General features: G+C 44.6%; 1 protein-coding gene across 4 annotated transcripts in view; it reads right to left on the reverse strand.

Annotated features, from left to right (window-relative positions):
• far1 (fatty acyl CoA reductase 1) overlaps positions 1-16,879 on the reverse strand; it is a 130,520-nt gene extending 113,641 nt beyond the window's left edge. For all 4 annotated transcript variants that reach the window (XM_059976182.1, XM_059976181.1, XM_059976180.1 and 1 more), the window contains exon 1: positions 16,743-16,879. The gene's annotated coding sequence lies outside the window, so the exon portion shown is untranslated. The remainder of the gene's footprint in view (positions 1-16,742) is intronic.
• Positions 16,880-22,468: the final 5,589 nt, after the last annotated feature.

Here is a 22,468-nt window from a genome sequence, read left to right on the forward strand (position 1 = left end):
ATTGGTCATTGTAAATTGTCCTGTGATTAGGCGAGGGTTAAATCAGCCAGTTGCCTGGCGACATGGCTCGTTGACAGGAAGAGCCTGTTCACGATGCATCTCTGAATGAATGAAAATAATCTAATTATAAGCCTCTCTTTCAGCAAATAACTGACCTTCTAAGCATTTCTAGTATTGCCTGATTTTTCTTTTGATTTCCAGCATCTCAAGTATTGCTAAACCAATTAAAAACAGCCAACATCAATTTTAAGATGTCACAAGAATTAATATTCACTTGAAATGTCTCTACCTCTTGGTTTTTAAAATTGCACTCTATTTCGAACAAGTCACAAGTAGAGTTCTGTGAACAGTTTTTATGTTATCCATAAACAGTAGCACTGAATTGTCAATGTAATCAGAGGAAAGCATTTTTAAAAGGATACTTGAAAAGTTAACTAGATAAATGTCATAAAACACATCAGCTTGTGCATTGGTGTCACCCTTGAATTATAAAGAGACCATAAGACATGTGGTAGAATTAGGTCATTCCATCCATCACATCTGCTTCATCATTCCATCATGGCTGATTATTTTTCTCTTGCAACCTACCTTCTCCCTGAAACCTTTTTTTGTCCTAACCAATCAAGAACTTCTGCTTTAAATATACCCAATGGCTTGGCCTCCACAGTCACCTCTGAGAATGAATTCCACAGATTCACCACCTTCCAGCTAAAGAAATTCCTCCTGATCTTCTGTTCTAAAGAGACATCCTGGTATTCTGAGACTGTGTCTTCTGTTCCTAGATTTCCCCCACTATAGGAAACATCCTCTCCACATTCACTCTATATTTGACAGGTTTCAATGAAACCTGGACCCTTTAGTTCATGAATGGTCATTCCGTCCCATCAGCTCACATTATGAAGGTAGCTGACAAACTGAAACTGAGTTAGTCCTGACGAAGGGTCTCGGCCCGAAAAGTCGACAGTGCTTCTTCCTATAGATGCTGCCTGGCCTGCTGTGTTCCACCAGCATTTTGTGGAAATATGTTTTATTTATTTATATTTTATTTAGAGATAGGGTACCGCAACAGTCCAACAAGCCCACACCGCAGGATTACACCCTCATGGCCAACTAACCTACTCATCTTTGGAAAGTACAAGGAAGCCGGAGCACCTAGAGGAACTCCACATGGTCATGGGGAAAATGTACTAACTCCTTACAAACAGCAAAAGAACTGAACGTGGGTTGCTGGCGCGGTTATAACATCATGTTAACTGCCAGAAAATCTGAAAGCAAGTCGTAATTCACAAGTTCATCCATCGTTAAGGACCCCCATCACCCAGGACATGTCCTCTTCTCACTGCTACCATCGAGGTGGTGGTACAGGTGCCTGAAGACACACACTCAACATTTAAGGAACAGCTTCGTCCCCTACGCCATCAGATTTCTGATAGACAATGAATCAGTGAAAAGCACCTCACTATTTTCCCCTCTTTTTTGCATTACTTAATTGCCTTTTATTGATATATCAACCTTATTGCAGTTTTTAATTTTTATATATTGCAATATGCTGCTGCAAAACAACAGATTTCACAACATACGCCAGTGATATTAAAGCTGATTCTGAAAATTTCTGTTGAAAATTAAAATATTTTTCCAACTTGCATTTCTTCGCATATACAGAACATGTGCCTTCATGTTCTGCCAAGCATTGTGGGCATGCTATATTGATGCCAGAATGCCTGGCAACACTTGGCCCCAGCACGTCCTGAGGTTACATTGGTCTCAGGCGAATGTCACATTTCACTGTATGTTCTGATCTACGTGCGATAAATGAATCTGTATGGAAAATTCATTATATGCACTGTTTCCTGAGCGTCACCTGTCAGGGTGTTCACAGGTTACCTTTGGGGTGAGACAGCAGCACTTGACGAGATCCCTATTCTCCAAAGGAAAAGCACCTGACTGGAAGGAGGTCAACCGATCAATTCTTCTATTTAACCTCTGCTGTTGCCTTCATATTAACCATCACGTTGGAGGCCTGGTGTTAAATAACCTCCTCCTCAATGTCAACAAAACAAAGGAGACAGTTTTTGACTTCAGAACACACTCCTCCTTACATGGGCAGTACAGCAGTGGAAACTGCGAGTAGTTTCAAATTCTTAGGATTGCACACCTCGTACAACCTCTCATGGTCCCAGAATACATTCAACACAATCAGTAACGTTCACCAACGCCTCTGCTTTCTGTGGAGGCTGAAGAGAGCTGGACATATGCATATCATTCTATAGATGCAAAGTAGGGAGCATTCTAACAAGCTGCATCACGATATGGCATGGAACTGCACTGCAGCAAACAAGAGGGCTTTGCAACAGATAGCCAAAATTGCCCAACACATCTCCAGCACCAGCCTACCCGCCATCACGGATATATATACAGAAAGGGCCAGTGATATCATGAAGGGTCCCACCCACCCTACTCATGGACTATTTGTTCCACTCCCATCAGCAAGGAGACTATGTAGCATCCATGCCAGGACCACCAGACTCAAAATCAGTTACTTTCCACAAGAAGATCAACACCTCCACCCACTAGCACACTCCTTCACCCCGCCACCACCAGTACTTTATCATTTCCTGTCAGCCCTAGCATCACTTTATAGACATACAATCCATGTATATAAGCTATCTTACATACTTAGTCGTTTATTGTCATTTACTTATATACATGTATATAACAGATATAACCATATAATGTATATGGAAGCAAGACAACATTTCTCCGAACCAGGGTATAAAGCACAGTAATACACACAACACAACACGATAACTTAGGAGAGGGATAAAATCTACAGATGAATCATGCATAAATAACAAACTAAAGTGCAAAAATTAAATGTTGTCAGGTATGGAACAGATTAATTAGTGACATTTCAAATACGATATGGCCAGGAGTTGAGAAGCCTAATGGCTTGGGGGAAGAAAATGTTTCTCATCCTGACTGTTCTTGTTTTTATGCATCGGAGTCTCCTGCCTGATGGTAGAAAGTCAAAGAGGATGCTGGATATATTTATATTTATTTATTTGTGCAGCATCAGATCCACAGTAACAATTATTTTGTTCTCCTTTACACTCGTGTACTGGAAATGACATTAAACAATCTTGAAACACACACACAAAATGCTGGAGGAACTCAGCAGGCCAGACAGCATCTATGAAAAAAACTACTGCCAACATTTTGGGTCAAAACCCTTCAGAAGGACTGAAACATTGATTGTACTTTTATCCCCATGGATGCTGCCTGTCCTGCAGTTTCTCTAACATTTTGTGTGTTGCTCAGATTTCCTCTTGTTTTTGAATCCTGAACCCTTTCCTCAGTGAAGGTCATGTCCACTTTGCCTCTGCTTGATCAGAATCCACACTGCAGTACAGGGAACAGCTGCCCAACCTTCGGGAATTATACACCTGATTAGGTACAAGAAATACCTAATAAAGTGGCCACTGTGTGTGTTTGTGATCTTCCCACCTCCTTCAAGGTTTGATATATTGCTCACTGAGATGCCTGTCTGCAAACCACTGTTGTAACTCCTGGTTATTGAGTTTCTGCCACATTCCTGTCAGTTTGAACCACTCTGGCCATTCTCTTCTGACCTCTTACATTAATAAGGTGTTTTCACCCACAGAACCGCTGCTCTCTGGATGTTTTTTGTTTATCGCACTATTCTCTATAAGCTCTAGAGACATTGTGCATGAAAATCCCAAAAGATCAGCAGTTTCTGAGATACCCAGCCACCCTGTCCCAGCATCCTCAATCATTCCAAAGTCAGTTACTTCAAACACATTTCTCAACAACTGAACCTCTTGACCATGTCTGCAGGCTTTTATGCACTGAGCTGCTGCCACACAATTGGCTGATTAGTTATTTGCATTAATGAAGCATACAGGTATACCTAATAAAATGTCCACTGAGTGTATATTCTTATTTTAAATTATAAAATATGGATTGCAATGTACTGTTGTAAAAAAACAACAAATTTTACAACCTATGTCAGTGATAATCAACCTACTTCTACATGCCACTGTATCCTCCAACAGCCCTCTACAGCTATCCACAACTCTACCAATCACCATCAGGACCATTTAAGAAGCTCTTAGTTAGGCACATGGATGATAGAAAAATGGAGGGCTGTGTGGAAGGGAAGGGTTAGATTGACCTTAAGAGTAGATTAAAATGGTGGCATAACATTGGGAGCCAAAGGGCCTTCACTATGCTGTATTCTATCAATCTGTTTCAATGACATAACAATTGGGCTGCAAGTTCTAAATTGTAATAGCCCACCCCCTAGAGTGTGACCCTCCCTACCATCCCTCCCAGAGTGACTATCCCTCAGTACCGCCCCTCCCACAATCCTGTAAAAGAAAAAATGGCCTGTACTGGTGTGTTCTATGTTCCATTTACACTGCAATACAAAAACTTTTTTCTTGTCCCCTTCTCCTTTACAGCAAAAGACTTCTCAAATTATTTAACCTTACAAAAGTGACAACTCAGCTTTTGAATAAATAATATTTGTATCAATCATTTCATGAGACGGTCAGTTCTGATTCTCATCACTCCCCAACAAAGAATTCTTTCAAATTTTCATATTGAGAGCCTCCAGGTTTAACTTTATCCATAAAACACTTCTTGAAGATCTAATCCATCGATACAGTTGCTTGCTCATGCCTCAACATTGTCTTTTGAAAACATTCTTTCCTGGTAATCATTATCGTAATGATTTCATGCACAATCACTAAAGCCTCAGTTGGTTGGCCTGCTTTAAATGAAAAAAAGGAAACAGGGGTTCCCCTACACGAAGTGGTGGATACAGCCCAGTCCATCACAGGCAAAACCACAAAGCACATTTCCAAGAAGCAATACCACAAGAATGCAGCATCCATTAAGGACCCTCACCATCCAGGCCTTGGTCTCTTCCTAATACCAGCATCTGGTCCATCAGGTCCAGAAACAGTTACCCCACATCAACCATCAGGCTCCTGAACCAGCGTGGATAATTTCCCTTACCACAACACTGAACCTACAGACTCACTCTCAATGACTGGAAACTAACGTTCTCAGTATTACGCAGTTACTTTTTATTTGCACAGTTTGGCTTCTTTTGCATGTTGATTATGCCTTTGTGAGTAGCTTTTTGTTGATTCTATTCCATTTCTCTGTTCTACTGTAAATGCCCGCAAGAAATGAATCTCTTGATGGCATTTGGTGTCACAAGTAATTTGATTTAACCTTGAACATTGAGGTGACAGGCAGATAAGAGAAAGGGTGAGAGAAGAACCAGAAAGGCCTCATCTGGTCTTCGCTGATACCTGCCATCTTGTTCTCATTCCCCTCCACCCACCTTTATCTGACTTCTGCTCCTTTTCCAGTCCAGATGAAGAGTGTCAGTAAAAAGAGTTGACTGTCCATTTCCCTCCATAGATACTACCTGACCTGCTTTCTTCCAGCACTGTTAGTCAAGATTTCCAGCATCTAGAGAATCTCATGTTTAAAATCCAAGTTCCACTGCTTACTTGGTCAATGTTTCTCAGTTAATCAACAGAAAAACAATTATTCTCTTGAAGCCAGCTACGAAGAACAGCTCAGCAACTTTTGTAGAAGTGTTGTTACATTCCAAAAAGCAATTCATTGTGTGAATCACTTTATCCATATTGACAACACAAGCAGGCTCTGTTTAAACACAAGTGCTTCTTTCTCCTCTGTCAGCATAATTAACCCTGCGCCTGCCTGTACCAGTGGCGCATTACCTTCCAGAGTTACCCAAGGAAAGTAATATTTTATACCCACTATAAATGAATTCTATTTAGAACATAGAACAGTACAGCACAGCAGAGGAACAAGCTCTTCAGCCCGGAATGTCATGCCAAACCAACTAAGTAGATCAAAAGCCCCCAAAAACTAATTCTCCTACTTACACAATATCCATCTCTTTCCATCTTCCTCATATTCATGTGCCTATCTAAATGTCTATTAAAAGTCTCAAATGTACTTGTCTCGCCCACCATACCAGGCAGCATATTCCAGGCGTCCACCATTCTGAGTAAAAAATCTCTCACATCCCCTTTGAACCTACCCCTTTACACCTTCAAAGCGTACCTTTTGGTATTGGATATCTGTAGCCCAAGAAAAAGATACTCATTTTCTATGGTATTTTTAAAGGATTTTAAAGATTAGCCTTATTTGTCACACGTACATCGAAACATACAGGGATAATGTGCTATTTTGCGTCAATGACCACTGTCCAATGATGGGAGCAGCCCGCAAGTGTCACCAGAAGAATGGCAACATTTGTGGGCTGCCCCCATCATTGGACTATGATCGTTGACACAAAATGGCATATATGTTTCAATGTGCACATGATAAGTGAATCTGAACATTAGGTTAGAAATTCTCGGCACTGGAGCATGATTAATCAAGTTCCTCAACTGGAGAGGCATAAAAATAGTTCAAGAAAGATTCAACCTGATAGCTGACTCATGAGCAAACTATCTATGTCACGGATTTAAAATGTCAGCTCAAATACTAAGGTGCTGTGAGGCAAACAAGATGTACAATCAAGGAAACTGAATGAACATTTGAAATATCAACCACAGTGGATTCTGCTTAATTGGGCATCAGTAAATCTGGTTTCCCCTTACTTGGGACAACTTTTAAAGAACAAAAACTAATTGAGAAAATACCCATGACTCCTTTCGTTTATTTGGGACAGGAGACTGTTGCCAAATAGTTTCCAACTAGTGTTAGTCAATTATACTTGCCTGGCCATTACTATAACATGCTTAAGAGCAAACTGTTTTTAAATAGCATCAGATGTGTGTTTCTGTTTAAAAAGCAGTGATTTTTCTCACTGATAATTGACAAGAAATAAGCAGCAAGACAATTCAGAACTGTTTTGTTCACTGTGGTTTCAAGCATTCAGGCTTAGACACCAGAAGCGAAAACGAAATGGTAGTGTCTTTTTTATACCTTTTTAACTACTTCCAAGGAACTTTGACTAATAAGAGCAGCCATTTAATTAGGCCAAAATTATCGGTCCGATGTGTCCCAATTAACCAGAATCCACTGTATTCTGCATGGACCAGAATGGATTGCTTTTGAAAGAACCAAAGCATCAGTGTTTAAACTTCATGAAAAAGATTTGATAAATGTAACTCTTACAAGAAACTGCGATGGAAAGCAGGATTGCTGACATCAACACTTGTCAAGTTATTGATTTGGGATGGGGCACTCTGGGAATTACTTATTGCCCATACCCAAGTTAGTGTTGTTAACGCTTTTGGCTTCATATCATTAATAGACTGACTGCCTGGCCAGATCCAATCTAATCAACTGCATTCTATGAGAGTGGGGTGATATAATAGCCTAGACACAGTGGTTTGCCTCTCCGGTAAATCTAATGATTTCCTTGAATTCCGATTTATTTATTTATTTATTGCAGCCGCTTTCACTGATACCAATTCCCCACATTACATCAAATTCATATTTTCAAAAATAAAACCCCATGGTCAGAACCAGGTTTAATAGGACTGGAATATGTTGTGAGATTTGTTGTTCAGCAGCAGCAGTACAGTGCAAAATAATAAAAATGTAAATTACAACATATATACATAAAAAGTTTCATTAAATAAGTAGTACAAAAAGAGAAGGGAAAAAAAGTGATATAGTGTTGATAGGTTCATTGTCCATTCAGAAATCTGATGGCAGAGGACGAAACTAATCCTGAAATGTTGACTGTGTGTCTTCAGGCTCCTGCACCCCCTCCTTGATGGTAATGAAAAGAGGGCATGTCCTGGGTGATGGGGGTCCTTAATTATGGATGCCGCCTTTTTAAGGCACCATCTTTTGAAGATGTCCTTGATGCTGGGGAGACTAGCGTCCATGACAGAACAGGCTGAGTTTACAACTTTCTGCAGCTTTTTCTGATCCTGTGCCGTGGCCACTCCACACCAGACAGTGTTGCAACCTGTCAGAACACTCTCCATGGTACATCGGTAGCAATTTGCAGTTCTTTAATGACATACCAAGTTTCCTCAGACTCCTGATGAAATATAGCTGGTCGTGCCTTCTTTGTAATGCATCAATGCGTTGGTCCCAGGATTGATCCTCAAAAATGTTGTAAACTGCTCACCCTTTCCACTTCTGATCTCTCAATGAGGACTGGTGTGTGTTCCCTTGACTTCCTCTTCCTGAAGACTACAATCAGTTCCTTGGTTTTAGTGACTTTGAGTGCAAGGTTGTTTTTGTGACACCACTCAACCAACTGAGCTTTCAAGTTTTAACTGTTTACTTGATCCAGAGAAAGTGCCACTAATGGGCCCCAATGTTTAACAAATTTATCTGAATACAGGGGTCAACAACATATGGCCTCAAACAAGATAATTACATAATTACACTGTTATAAAACCATACCTAGCAGAGATTCGTATCAGGCTCTTTAAAGTTGTCATAGCCAGGGGACATTGTGGGGATAAGCTCCCACTATTTAATGCTACCAATGGTGAGCATCTCAAATAGCCTTTGACAACCAAGATCAGCTCCTGGCCTTCAAGTGTGGTTTAACTGTTTCTACTGACAGGAGAAGGGGCAAAGGCTGGTTACTGGCACCTTAAAACCACTCGCTTCTGGCAGATGGGGTTTGTCAGCCATAGTTGGCAGCTCACCTGGAAGGAAAACTCTGATCTCAAACCTCCTCAGGCTTGTGACTATATCCACTCATATGGACGTTTTCGGGATTAAACCCAAAGAAAAAAAATCCGGAACTGCTAAATCCGGATTTAAAAATCCCCTAGGCATTCCTACATTGAGTTCAATGCTGACTGGCAACTCTTGCGATGCTGCTGGTGCCAAACCGCATCAGCCTCTGCCAATCCTTTGGCTTCATCAGCTGTGTGGAAAGCCTGCTGCTCGCTCTCCATATTGTACTGCCCTGGCATATCACGTAGACAGCTAGGGCACAACATTAATGGTCAATCTCAACCAAGAGGCTCTCTACAAAAGGTGCTGTTGGGTGTAAAACAGCAATAAACTGAACTACCACTTTTTAACCAAAAGATAGAAAATGTAAATATTCCTGCAATGTAATGCACCCAGAGGGTGATGAATTTGCAGAATTCATTGCCACAAATGTCTGTGGAGGCCAAGTCATTGGGTGTACTTAAAACGGTGGTTGATATGTTCTTGATTACAAAGGGCAACAAATGTTACAGGAGACTGGGGTTGAGACAGAAAACAAATCAGTCATGATCAAATTGCCAAGCAAACTCGATGGGCCAAATAGTCTAATTCTGCCCCCAGGTCTTATGACCTCAAACTCTTTTCCCCCTTGCCTTTAACTGAGAAACATACAATTCATTGTGGCCAATTTCTTCTGTGACAAAGCAGTCATTATTTCCTGTACAGTTCACATGGAGACCTATAACAGACAACCAGCCAAACATGGTTAGACTACAAACAAAACTTTCCATTCTCAACACCACAAACGTTGAAGATGTCTTCACTGATTTAAAAAAAGCAATATAGTGCCATAAACAATTTTTCAGTTCAACTAATACTATAAGTCTTTTGAACTTAAATCATACAGGGAAAAATAAAGCAAACATCCCTTACAGAGCCATTTTGTGTTGTATAACAATCAAACACCAGCTTTCTCCAGGTTTTTATCCAGGACAGGCAAATTACGGTGGTGTAATTGAAATCTGGTGTCTGCTGGCAAGGGAGTCCTGAGTTTCTTTCACAACCCAATGGCCGACTAGGACAGTTAAATGTCAGCCACGATATGAGACTGGAGTTCCCTTCCCTGGAGCATCTGAGTTTTAAATAACACTGGCAACCTTGTCATCTCTTTCCAGAGAAGCTTTTTACTGCACCAAATTCAAATTCTCAGAATGACTTATCTGAAATGTTGGTTTGGATGTGTGGATGACAAGTTTCAACATTATAGATTACAATACAATATACATGTATAAAATTTAATTAAATTTGTGCAAAAAGAGGAAAAGTCATGAAAAAATATTGAGGTAGTTTACATGGGCTCATTGTCCATTCAGAAGTCTGATGGTGGAAGGGAAGAAGCTGTTCCTAAAATGTTGAGTGTGTGTCTTCAGGCTCCTGTACCTTCTCCTTTGAGGCAACAATGAAACAAGAGCATGTGCTGGGTTATCACATGTACAATGAAACCTACAATGAAATGCATCGTTTGCATTAACAACCAAAACCCCCCCTCCCCCAGGGGTGTGCTGGGGGCAGTCCGCAAGTTGGCGCGCACACTCTCAATGCCCACAATGTTTGGAGGAACAACACAGAACACAACAAGCAACAAAAAACAGCAAAATCAAGCCCCTTTTTCCTCCCTTGCAGACACTCACGCACAGTGCTCTAACTCCAGGACATGCCACCCAGCGTACTCGGATTCAGACTGTCACACAGACATAGGTACAGTAACAAACACACTGCCAAACCTACAAAGTATTGATCACACAATTTGTTTATTTTAAGCTCATCCAAAAAGGTAGGCATTTTAAGCTTCCAAACAAAACAGGAGTCACTCTCGGAGTGAAGGAGCAACACTTTATTCGGCCTAGGCAACCTCCAACCCAATGCATGAACATCAATTTCTCCTTTCACTCCCAATTCCCTCTTCTTCTATTCCCCACTCTTCTCCTCAACTGCTTATCACCTCCCCCTTTCTCCCATGGTCCACTCTCCTCTGTCAGATTCCTTCTTCTCCAGCCCTTTTTCTTTCCCTTCACTCACCTTCGAGCTTCTCCTCCTTCCTCTCCCATACCTTTCTATTCTGGCATCTTTCCCCTTCCTTTCAGACCTGATGAAGGGTCTCAGGTCTCAGCCTGAAACGTAGATGCTGCCTGACCTGCTGAGTTCCTCTATCACTTTCTGTACATCCTCTCATCATCTGAAATGCCGTCAACAATAGTTGTGTCATCAGCAAATTTATAGATGGCATTCGATCTGTACCTGGCCATGCAATCAACGGCATAGAGAGAGTAAAACAGTGGGCTAAGCACACATCCCTGAGGTTTGCTAGAGTTTGTCAGTGAGGTAGAGATGTCATTTCTAAGCTGCACAGATTGTGGTCTGCCGGTTAGGAAGTCAAGGATCCAGTTGCAGAGGAAGATATTTGCAGTTGTTCACAGTAAATACGAGAAATATAATAAAACTACACAAAGATTGACAAACAGCCTACATGTAAAAGATGACAAACTGTACAAATACAAACAAAATATTACTCTGGTTATATGGGCCATCAGTTAATAGGGCAGCCACTTATTTGGGATAACTCTATAAAGACAAAAACAAGAAATAGCCCGGATTCCCTTCATATATTTGGGACACGATGCCTCTTAATTGGGGCAGGAGGCTGTTTCTGATTAACAGCAGTTGTGTGCATTTCATGTAGCCATTAGACGCCACACTATGCTTAGAGTGAACAGTTTTTAAAATTGTCTCACTTGTGCGTTTGTGTTCAAAAAGCAGTGATATTTGTCACTGATAGCTGGTAAGTAATAAATCAGAATTGCGTTGCTCACTGCACATTCAAGCTTGGAGATGCCAGAAATAGCTGGGAGTGAAAATGAAACTATGTTATTACTTCAGCAAGTTAGAAACTACAAAGGATTTGAAGGTATCAATCACCTTGAATGCTACAATTAAAATGATGATTTAGCGGATGCAATTGTTGAAAGTATTGTTTGAAGGAAGTCCAATACCTACACAAGGTGTCTGTATTGATTCAATCAAACAAACACACCAGCTTGTACTGGATGAATTCCTCCATCGATAACTATTAAGAACTAAAACATAGCACTGTAGTAGTATTGATATCATTCTGATTTTAAATTTTATTTAAATACGCAGTTTCCTACTCAGTTAAACAGTAGCTTGTCTTTTTTAATATATTTTTAAAAACATTTCGCATTTAACTATTAGTGGTGCTAATAACACGAGGTCCAGGTTTAATCTCTTGAAAACCATCTCACTGGTGAAGTGGTTATTTTGGACTAAACTTGAACAAATGAAGGGAGCTCGACTGTTGAGGCAGTGCTTGAATACCACCACCTCTTACATGGGTGGCAACAGGCTTCACTAGCGGATGAGCTCAAAGTTTTCTATACTTTCTTTGACCGTCGAAACACAGAGGAACCATTACAAACTTCACACAGCCCCTGATGACTCTGTGACTTCAGTCTCCAAAGGTGACGTGAGAGCATCCTTTGGGAGAGTGAATGCACGGAGGGTACTCGGCCCCAATGGGATACCTGTCTGTATACCGAAGATCTGCGCTGATCAACTGGCTGGAGTGTTCACTGAGGCACCCACCTGCTTCAAGCAGGCTGCAATGACACTGGTGTCTAAGAATAACATAGTAGCCTGCCTCAATGACCATCACCCAATAGCACTTACACCCACAGTGAAGTGTTTTGAGAGGTTGGTGATGAAACATATCAACTCCTGCCTCAGAAGCGACTTGGATCCGCTCCAATTTGCCTACCGGCACAATAAGTACACAGCAAATGCCACGTCATTGACTCTTCACTCAAACCTAAAGCATCTGGAAATCAAAGATAAATACACCAGGATGCTCTTTATTGACCACAGCTCAGCATTCAACACCATGATCCCTTCAAATTTAATCAAAATGCGTCAAGATCTTGGCTCAATAGCTTCTTGTGCAATTGGATCCTGGATCTCCCTCAGTCCCAGACCCATCAGTTCAGATTGGTAACATCTCCTCCATCAGCATAGATGCACCACAAGACTGTGTACTTAGCCCCCTGCTCTACTCACTTTACATTTGACTATGTGGCTAAGCATAGCTCCAATGCCATACTTAGATTTGCTGATGACACCACCATCACAGCCAGATTTTCAATTTTCCTCCTATATGCTAACTCATCACCACCTTTGGTCTGGCCTGAGTGGTGGTACCACCACAACAACTTCTTACTCAGCAAGACCAAAACCAGAGGCCCATGAGCCAGCCACAACAGAGCAGGGATGGAGAGGGTCAGCAATTTTAAATTCCTCAGTGTTGTCATTTCAGAGGGCCTGTTCTGGACCCAGCACATGAATTTAATTACAAAGAAAGGCCAACAGTGTTGCTACATCCTCGGAAGATTGCAAGGATTTGGCACTACATCTGTAGATATGTGATGGAGAATATATTGACTGGCTACATTACTGCAAGGTATGGGTTGAACAGAAAATGCTACGAAGAGAAGTGATATGGCCCATGTGTAAAGCACCCCCCCCCCCCCCGCCCCAGCATTCAGCACACCAACATGGAGCACTGTCACAGGAAAGCAGCATCCATCATCAGGGATTCCACCACCCAGGTCATGCTCTCTTCTCACAGCTACCCTCAGGAAGAAAGTGCAGGAGCTTCAAGACTCACACCACCAGGTTCAGAAACATTTATTACCCCTCAACCATCAGGCACTTGAACCAAAGACATAACTTCACTCACCCCCAACATTCAAATGTTTCCACAACCCATGGACACACTTTCAAGGACTCTTCACCTCAGGTTCTGAATATTTATTCATTTATTACTATTTTTCTTTTTTTTTGCATTTGCACAGTTTGTTGTCTGTGGTCTTTCATTGATTCTACTATGCTTATTGGATTTATTGAATATGCTCACAAAATAATGGATCTCAGGTTTGTACATAGTGAGATTTACGTACAGGATCGCATGTACATTTAAATCTGAATTGAGACAGCCACTTAATTGGGCCAGAATTGCAAGCAATTCAGAAGGCACAGGATCTATAAATCCCAAAGAGGAAGAATTCTAAATGAAAAATGACACAACCGTGGTTAACAAGTCAGAGCCTACATGAAAGCCAGAGGGTATATAATAGAGCAGAAATTAGTGGGAAGTTAGAGGAATTGGAAGCTTGAAACAATTGAAACAAACAAAAGGCAACTAAAAAGTCATTAAGGAGGGGGAGGGGAGAGAGGGCCAGGGGAGGGTGGGAGGAGGTAGAGAGAGGGCTAGGGGAGGGTGGGAGGAGGTAGAGAGAGGGCTAGGGGAGGGTGGGAGGAGGTAGAGAGAGGGCTAGGGGAGAGTGGGAGGAGGTAGAGAGAGGGCTAGGGGAGGGTGGGAGGAGGTAGAGAGAGGGCTAGGGGAGGGTGGGAGGAGGTAGAGAGAGGGCTAGGGGAGGGTGGGAGGAGGTAGAGAGAGGGCTAGGGGAGGGTGGGAGGAGGTAGAGAGAGGGCTAGGGGAGGGTGGGAGGAGGTAGAGAGAGGGCCAGGGGAGGGTGGGAGGAGGTAGAGAGAGGGCCAGGGGAGGGTGGGAGGAGGTAGAGAGAGGGCCAGGGGAGGGTGGGAGGAGGTAGAGAGAGGGCCAGGGGAGGGTGGGAGGAGGTAGAGAGAGGGCCAGGGGAGGGTGGGAGGAGGTAGAGAGAGGGCCAGGGGAGGGTGGGAGGAGGTAGAGAGAGGGCCAGGGGAGGGTGGGAGGAGGTAGAGAGAGGGCCAGGGGAGGGTGGGAGGAGGTAGAGAGAGGGCCAGGGGAGGGTGGGAGGAGGTAGAGAGAGGGCCAGGGGAGGGTGGGAGGAGGTAGAGAGAGGGCCAGGGGAGGGTGGGAGGAGGTAGAGAGAGGGCCAGGGGAGGGTGGGAGGAGGTAGAGAGAGGGCCAGGGGAGGGTGGGAGGAGGTAGAGAGAGGGCCAGGGGAGGGTGGGAGGAGGTAGAGAGAGGGCCAGGGGAGGGTGGGAGGAGGTAGAGAGAGGGCCAGGGGAGGGTGGGAGGAGGTAGAGAGAGGGCCAGGGGAGGGTGGGAGGAGGTAGAGAGAGGGCCAGGGGAGGGTGGGAGGAGGTAGAGAGAGGGCCAGGGGAGGGTGGGAGGAGGTAGAGAGAGGGCCAGGGGAGGGTGGGAGGAGGTAGAGAGAGGGCCAGGGGAGGGTGGGAGGAGGTAGAGAGAGGGCCAGGGGAGGGTGGGAGGAGGTAGAGAGAGGGCCAGGGGAGGGTGGGAGGAGGTAGAGAGAGGGCCAGGGGAGGGTGGGAGGAGGTAGAGAGAGGGCCAGGGGAGGGTGGGAGGAGGTAGAGAGAGGGCCAGGGGAGGGTGGGAGGAGGTAGAGAGAGGGCCAGGGGAGGGTGGGAGGAGGTAGAGAGAGGGCCAGGGGAGGGTGGGAGGAGGTAGAGAGAGGGCCAGGGGAGGGTGGGAGGAGGTAGAGAGAGGGCCAGGGGAGGGTGGGAGGAGGTAGAGAGAGGGCCAGGGGAGGGTGGGAGGAGGTAGAGAGAGGGCCAGGGGAGGGTGGGAGGAGGTAGAGAGAGGGCCAGGGGAGGGTGGGAGGAGGTAGAGAGAGGGCTAGGGGAGGGTGGGAGGAGGTAGAGAGAGGGCTAGGGGAGGGTGGGAGGAGGTAGAGAGAGGGCTAGGGGAGGGTGGGAGGAGGTAGAGAGAGGGCTAGGGGAGGGTGGGAGGAGGTAGAGAGAGGGCTAGGGGAGGGTGGGAGGAGGTAGAGAGAGGGCTAGGGGAGGGTGGGAGGAGGTAGAGAGAGGGCTAGGGGAGGGTGGGAGGAGGTAGAGAGAGGGCTAGGGGAGGGTGGGAGGAGGTAGAGAGAGGGCTAGGGGAGGGTGGGAGGAGGTAGAGAGAGGGCTAGGGGAGGGTGGGAGGAGGGGAGAGAGGGCTAGGGGAGGGGGGAGAGGGCTAGGGGAGGGGGGAGAGGGCTAGGGGAGGGGGGAGAGGGCTAGGGGAGGGGGGAGAGGGCTAGGGGAGGGGGGAGAGGGCTAGGGGAGGGGGGAGAGGGCTAGGGGAGGGTGGGAAGGGGGCAGAGAGGGTGGAGGGGAGAGGGCTAGAGGAGGGGGAGAGGGCTAGGGGAGGGTGGGAAGGGGGCAGAGAGGGTGGAGGGGGAGAGGGCTAGAGGAGGGGGAGAGGGCTAGAGGAGGGGGAGAGGGCTAGAGGAGGGGGAGAGGGCTAGAGGAGGGGGAGAGGGCTAGAGGAGGGGGAGAGGGCTAGAGGAGGGGGAGAGGGCTAGAGGAGGGGGAGAGGGCTAGGGGAGGGGGAGAGGGCTAGGGGAGGGGGAGAGGGCTAGGGGAGGGTGGGAGGAGGGGTAGGGAGAGGAGAGGGCTAGGGAAGGGTGGGAGGAGGGGAGAGAGGGCTAGGGGAGGGTGGGAAGGGGGGAGAGAGGGCGGAGGGGGAGAGAGGGCTAGAGGAGGGGGAGAGGGCTAGGGGAGGGTGGGAGGAGGGATAGGGGAGAGGAGGGAGAGGGATAGGGGAGAGGAGGGAGAGGGCTAGGGGAGAGGAGGGAGAGGGCTAGGGGAGAGGAGGGAGAGGGCTAGGGGAGGGTGGGAGGAGGGGAGAGAGGGCTAGAGGAGGGGGAGAGGGCTAGGGGAGGGTGAGAGGAGGGGTAGGGGAGAGGAGGGAGAGGGCTAGGGGAGGGTGGGAAGGGGGAGAGAGGGCGGAGGGGGGAGAGGGCTAGAGGAGGGTGGGAGGAGGGGTAGGGGAGAGGAGGGAGAGGTCTAGGGGAGGGTGGGAGGAGGGGAGAGAGGGCTAGGGGAGGGTGGGAGGAGGGGAGAGAGGGCTAGGGGAGGGTGGGAAGGGGGAGAGAGGGCGGAGGGGGGGAGAGGGCTAGAGGAGGGTGGGAGGAGGGGTAGGGGAGAGGAGGGAGAGGAATGTGGAGCTGTAGATCGCCGGCCGCCCAAACCGAGGACGTACGGAATTCCCCGATCCGCCTCCCTCCCATCCCCGGGCCTACCTGCTCAGCTCCGGCCACCACTCACGCTCCGTCCGCCACCCCGTCTGTCAGCCGCTTCGGCGCACTCATTGGCCGTCTTGAGCCAGCCCCCGCCAAACGGGGGAAGGATTCGCTGTTCTGACCAATTACACTTACGTTCTCCGCATTCCGTCTTTCCTTTGGAGAAGCCTAATGTCAATCATTTATGGGCGGATATATCCGGAAGATTTCCCAATATTATTGGACATCAATCAAAGAGAATGGGCCAATTATTGGCACAAAACTATTTTCTAAGTTATTATTGGCTAACGTTCAGACCAATCGAAGCGGAGATAGCGCGTGAACATTTGATTCAATGCATATGGGACAATAATTATGTCAATCCAGAACCTTGGTCTTTTTCCAATTGAACTGGTGAAAATCATTGGTTAGTTTCAGTGTCAATCAAAGGAAACTTACAGTCCAGTTTCATTTGATTCATCAGACGACGACCAACCAATGGAGGGCAGCGCCATCCAGAGGCCGGAAAAAACAGCCAATAGTAAGTAGTATAGCTAAATATTTGTTTACAATTACATAAAACTAAAGTCAATCAAATAGAGGCGTTTGTTTAGGTTTAAAGCTTGGCATCCATTGGGTGATCCAGGTGTCATTCCAACAGAGTAGAACCCGTACCAATGTCTGTTCACGCTCTAAGTTGGGTCGGTGAAGCAAATGTAATGTTTTTGTTCAAATAAATTAGACAATAGATTTCCGATCAAGAAGTCGCTACGTTCAATTTCCTATCTCAGCACTCCTCCTCTCCCTTTCTTTTTACTCCAAACTGCTAAACTTTTCATTCTCCCTCCTGCGAGTACGTCTGTTTTACAATGGCTTCAAAGACCACTGAATCGGGGGGGGAAAGAAGTTCCTGCGGCCGGCCTCTCGAGCGAAATCCTTATCCCGATACTAAAGCAGCATCGACAGGAGATAATAGCTGACCCTAAGTCTTATTTCACTTCGTTGAAATTGAAATGGGATCAAATTAACTCCAAAGTGGAGGATCATCCCTAACGTTTATCACATCTCGAGTTTGCCACGCCGTTTTGAAGAGTCTGAAAAGGTTTGTTCCAGTTTGAGAGATCATAACAGCAAGCTAACATCCAAATTTACTGACCTAGAAAGTCAGAGCAGACGTCAAAATTTGCGTATTCTCGGCCTGCCACAGTCTATGGAACGGGGATCTCCCACTGAATTTTTCTCCACTTTGCTATGTGAGATTTTTGGGAACGATATTCTTTCGACCCCGCCTGAGATAGACAGAGCTCAACATACTTTAGCACCTAAAACGGAGCCGGGGCACAGGCCACGCCCAGTAATTATAAATTTTCATCACTACCAGATTAAAGAACTCTTGGTTAAAGAAGCCCATCAGAGATGGAAATTGGAATACAAGGGTCAACCAATACATGTTGTCGTGGACTATGCTCAAGTTCTGAGTCTGCGAGCAGAGTATAAAGGAATCATGAAAGAACTATATAATCACGGATTCAGGCCTTACCTTAAATTACCCGCTTGCCTCTGATTAACTCTTATTAGTGGAGGCAAAAATTGGTTTAACTTGGCTACAGGAGCTCAGAGATTTATCGATAGCCTCCCTGTTACTTTGAGTCTCAGATTCGGTCTGATTACTTATACTGCTGGAGAAAGACTTCTTTTCTCTTTCCCTATCTTTCTTAAGTCAGTAATTTTTTTTTCATAGTTTCTCCTGGGTAGTCCTGTGTAGGTCTGTAGTCTAGTGTAGCTTTCTCTGTGTTGTTTTTTTTTACGTAGTTCAGTCTAGTTTTTGCACAGTGTCATGTAACACCATAGTCCTGAAAAACGTTGTCTCATTTTTACTATGTACTGTACCAGAAGTTATGGTCGAAATGACAATAAAAGTGACTTGACTTGACTTGGGTAGGTCATTGGGTAAAGTCTGTTTACTTGCTTTTATATTTTTTCTTAAATACTAGTTCATATCTTTTTTTTGGATTATTACCTTGAGTTAAGTTTAACAAATTTTGGTGGAATGGTTTTTCTTTTCACTATGTATAACTTTAGTTTGTAGTGCTAAAAGTTTTCTGGTTTTTAATTGATAAAAGATGGAGCTGATGGGTTATGGGGTGACTTGTTTTGAAGAGCTTGCTGCTGTTTTTCAGTAGCTGTCTTGCTGTGGGGTGTGAGGTGGGGAAGGTAACTCTAACGCCAATATTATTTATAGAACCTTTAGATATTTGTATTATTCAGGACGTATTTCTGTCCTGTTTTTCTTGTTTTATACTTTTGCTTTTATACTTTATACTTTGTTTTATACTTTATACTCGAATTTCTGACAATGCTTATGCCTACTAACCGCTATCTTTTTTTTAAAAGGACAATGGTTAGTCCATTGAATTTTGTAAACTGGAATGATAAGGGATTGAACCATCCTGTTAAAGGAAGGTGTTTTCACATCTTAAACAGCTTAATGCAGAAATTGCATTTTTGCAAGAAGCACACATTCGCAGTTCTGATAACTCTCGTCTTGCGTTAAGATGGGTGGGGCAGCACTTCCATTCTACTTTTCAGGCTAAAGCCGGGGGGGGGGGGGGGTCCTTAATTCTTATAAATCAAAATGTTCCCTTTGATCTTCATAACAAGGTATCCGATACAAATGGTTGTTTTATTATTGTCTCAGGGAAGTCATACAACATACTTGAGGTCTTGGCTAATTTATACCCCCAATTCAGGTGATGTGGAGTTTATTTGATCATTTCTTCTCTTTATTGCCTGAGCTGGGTTCATATTCTCTCATTTTGGGTGGTGATTTTAATTGCTGATTAGATCCAGTTTTGGATCGATCGTCCTCTATTCCTAGACTACCAAGTAAATCTGCTTTATCAATACAGTCTTTCCTCTCCAATTATGGTATCTCCAATGTATGGCATTTTCTCCATCCAAATGAGAGATTTTTTTTCACATGTCAATCACACTTTTACTAGAATTGATTATTTTTTAATTGATAATCAGCTGATTCCATCTGTTAGCTCTTGCGACTATCAGAGTATATTGATTTCAGATCATGCCCCAGTCACCCTGTCTATAATTCTTCCTGGTTCCCCCAAATGAATAAGTGTTGGTGTTTTAATCCAAGCTTGTTGTCGGATAATGATTTTGTGAAATTTATGTAGGACCAGATAACTTTTTTTTAATATTAACATGTCATCTGAAACCTCAAATCAGGTTGTTTGGGATGCTATGAAAGCATACCTAAGGGGTCAAATAATTTCATATACTGTGAATTTCAAAAGAAGGACTAATAAAGAGCAATTAGACCTGGTCAATCAAATTAAGTCAAGTCAAGTCACTTTTTATTGTCATTTCGATCATAACTGCTGGTACAGGACACAGTAAAAACAAGACAATGTTTTTCAGGACCATAGTGCTACACGAAACAATACAAAAACTACACTGAACTACGTAAAAACAACATTAAAAAAAACTACACTAGACTACAGACCTACCCAGGGCTGCATAAAGTGCACAAAACAGTGCAGGCATTACAATAAATTACAGGCTGTATCTTGGGTAATGATGAGTTTGAGTACAAAGAGGAAATTAAGAACCTGGTGGCATGGTGCGAAGAAAATAACCTATCCCTCAACGTCAGCAAAATGAAGGAAGTGGCTGTTGAGTTCAGAAGGAGTAGCGGACCACATAACCCCATCTACATCGATGGTGTGCAGGTGGAACAGGTCAAAAGCTTTAAGTTCCTCGGGGTCAATATCACAAATGACCTGACTTGGTCTAACCAAGCAGAGTCCACTGCCAAGAAGGCCCACCAGTGCCTTTACTTCCTGAGAAAGCTGAAGAAATTTGGCCTGTCCCCTAAAACCCTCACTAATTTTTATGGATGCACTGTAGAAAGCATTCTTCCAGGGTGCATCACAACCTGGTATGGAAGTTGTCCTGTCCAGGACCGGAAGAAGCTGCAGAAGATCATGAACATAGCCCAGCACATCACACAAACCAATCTTCCGTCCTTGGACTCACTTTACACCGCATGCTGTCGGAGCAGTGCTGCCAGGATAATCAAGGACACGACCCACCCAGCCAACACACTTTTTGTCCCTCTTCCCTCCGGGAGAAGGTTCAGGAGCTTGAAGACTTGTATGGCCAGATTTGGGAACAGCTTCTTTCCAACTGTGATAAGACTGCTGAACAGATCCTGACCCGGATCTGGGCCGTACCTTCCAAATATCCAGACCTGTCTCTCATTTTTTTTGCACTACCTTACTTTCCCTTTTCTATTTTTTTATTTATGATTTATAATTTAAACTTTTATTATATTTACTATCAATTTGTACTCCAGGGAGCGCAAAGCACAGAATCAAATATTGTTGTGATGATTGTATGCTCTAGTATCAATTGTTTGGCGACAATAAAGTAATAAATAATAAACAAGACAAAAGGCACAGTAGAGAGCAGTAAGTTGGTGTCGGTCTAGACCGGGGGTCGGCAACCCGCGGCTCCGGAGCCACATGTGGCTCTTTTACGTCTGTGCTGCGGCTCCCTGTTGCTTTGGGAAATAATTGGTTGTGGCGACCCTTTTCCTGGCACATCCGAACCGACTCACTATTAGATAGCCTACGGGGGTTTGCGAGCACAGTGCTTTGGAGCCTCTGCGCCATGGGGGGGTGCGGGGGGCAGGTTGAGGGAGGCTTAAAAGTGAGGCTGAAGATTTTGAATAAAGTTTTTTCCTTCGACTGCAGTTACCAACTCCGTGTCGTAATTTTAGCGCTGCGTGTAGCACACCGCTACATGGTCAGTATTTAATTAAAATGTATTTTATGTTAGTTTGTTAGTTTTTGAAATGTAAATCTAAATTTGAAGATTATGGTGATCTTGTACAACCTAATTAAGACGTTGTGGCGACCCATTTCCTGACACATCCGAACCGGCTCACAATTAGCCAGCGTTCAGGCTAAGGGAGATAGCCTACGGGGGTTTGTGAGTACGTGTCTTTTGCAGCATCCGCGCCCATGGGGGGCGGGTTGAGGGAGGCTTAAAAGCAAGGCTGTTTAGTTCGAATAAAGCTATCTTTGACTGCAGTTTACTGACTGCGTGTAGCACACCGCTACAACGTGTTTTTATCGCTGGCTGTCCAGAGGGGAGGTGCTGAAACGCTTTGTCGCGTGTCTGGAAGAAGTGAAAACTTTCCTGGGCAGCAAAGGGCTCAACTTTCCTGAGCTGGAACAGCCAGAGTGGCTGGAAAAGCTACACTTCATGGTAGACATGACAGCGCACCTGAACACGCTAAACACAGCTCTTCAACGGGGTAAGGACTTACAGCCCTGCACATGTTGGAGGATGTTTTGGCATTCGAGCGCAAGTTGACAGTGCTTGCCAGAGATTTACAGAAAGGCACATTGTCTCACTTCCCCAATTTGAGAGAGTTCAAACAAGGTCACGACATGATAAATTCGGGGTATTTACATTCTGCAATCATCGCAATGCAAACATCGTTTGGGAAACGCTTCTGTGAGTTCAGAGAGAAAAAAAACACATTATCCTTCCCGGTCACTCCCCTAAGCATCGATCCATCCCTACTGAATACGACTGCATTGTCAGGTGTGAGTCAACCTGAACAAGTATGATAAATATTTTAATTGCCTATTATTTTACGTATATTCATATGTTTTCATTGTTCAGTGAAATAGTCCTTTTATTTTTCAGGTTGACAGCTG

This window comes from Hypanus sabinus, chromosome 7 (genome assembly GCF_030144855.1).
Source record: "Hypanus sabinus isolate sHypSab1 chromosome 7, sHypSab1.hap1, whole genome shotgun sequence".
In the NCBI taxonomy this organism is placed as follows: Eukaryota; Metazoa; Chordata; class Chondrichthyes; order Myliobatiformes; family Dasyatidae; genus Hypanus; species Hypanus sabinus.